Raw genomic sequence first — 1,514 nt, forward strand, 5'->3', positions numbered from 1 at the left:
CACATGTTCCCTCCATGCTGCAGCTGTTTGACACACAGTGAAGAGCTCCTCTTCCTCTTTGTGTCCCACTACAGCTCAGAGACTCTGAGAGCTTCTCTCTGCAGCACAAACCAGGAAACACTTTGATACAAGACAAGAAGAGACAAAACCACAAACCCTCTGAGTCACAAGCTGCCAGCTGCAGAGATTAAACTGCTTCATACAACATCTGAAGCAGAGTTGGGCGGTATGACACTTTTATTTTATCAAGGTTCAAACTTGAGAGGGTTTTGTCCACCTCGACTCTCTCAGCTGTGATCACAAGCAGACTTAGATCTGGTCATTTCAAAACTGAACAGAGTACCAGACAAGGCTGTCCCTTGTGTCCATTGTTTTTTGCGCTAGCTATGGAGACTTTAGCCTCGACCTTTAGACAGGATGTGACTGTTAAAGGAATTTGTTTAAATAATCATAAGCATAAGATCTCGCTGTACGCGGATGACATTCTGATTTTTCTAGACTCTCCCACACAATTCATCCTTAAATTGATCAAATTTATTTATAGTTATGGCTCYTTCTCTGGTTATAAAATTACCAGATTGCCGGTTAACAAAAAATATTGACTTTTTTCATGGCCTTTTTTGTGCACATTTTCACCAAACACAACACACACCTTATCTCACAACACTCTCACTCAGTAAATATGACTGAGTGAGACATATGTATATACAGTATATCTGTTGTTCAGACTGATAATATGATGATTTTAAAGGAACAATAAAACACTTAACWARGTCTCATTTGGCAYCASTGCCTGGTACGTTACTGCAGTGGTTTCATGTAAACTGTGATTTTTGTGTATTCATCCCAGTAAACATTAGCTTAGACCGGTCTGGTGTAAACAGGGCCTTATAGTGACTGCTTCTCATGGTTGAACCGGATCTGATAAAAACTGATCTGGATCATAAACAGATCTATAGGGCTGTTCCTTTGAACTGAAACATAATAAACACAGGAAGAGTTTTTTCCCTGCACTGAGTCTGAACTCATTCTGGAACTATCAGGTCCAAAGTGTTTTATCGGGGTAGGGTGGGGGTGGGGGTGTTCTGGACTTGAGAACATGACTTCCTGCTCATCTTTAGCCCTGTCGTCTCCTGTAAGTAGAAACACTTTCTGTTTTATTTGACCTTTTTATACAGTGAAGATGATTTAAAATCTTTTTTACTGAAGGTTCTGGTTCCAACAGGCAGCAGCTCAAACATCAGAGACATCCAAGGTCAAAGGTCAACTGCTATATTTCCAAACAACATGAAAATAGGCTATCTTGCACTCRCACAGGTTGTTTAACTCAATTTTCCTTTTGTGTATTTCAAGCTGTTGTTAAAGGTAGCGCAACTGTGTTTGCTGCATGACCGGTTTCACCTGTTCCCCCATGTTTGTCTTGTATGTCTTCTTGAATGGGTGTGTCTTAACTGCCCCCTCCCCCGTTCCCTGATTGTACAGCACCCATCCATCCATCCATCCATCCATCCATC

This window comes from Austrofundulus limnaeus, unplaced genomic scaffold (genome assembly GCF_001266775.1).
Source record: "Austrofundulus limnaeus strain Quisiro unplaced genomic scaffold, Austrofundulus_limnaeus-1.0 Scaffold429, whole genome shotgun sequence".
Classification (NCBI taxonomy): domain Eukaryota; kingdom Metazoa; phylum Chordata; class Actinopteri; order Cyprinodontiformes; family Rivulidae; genus Austrofundulus; species Austrofundulus limnaeus.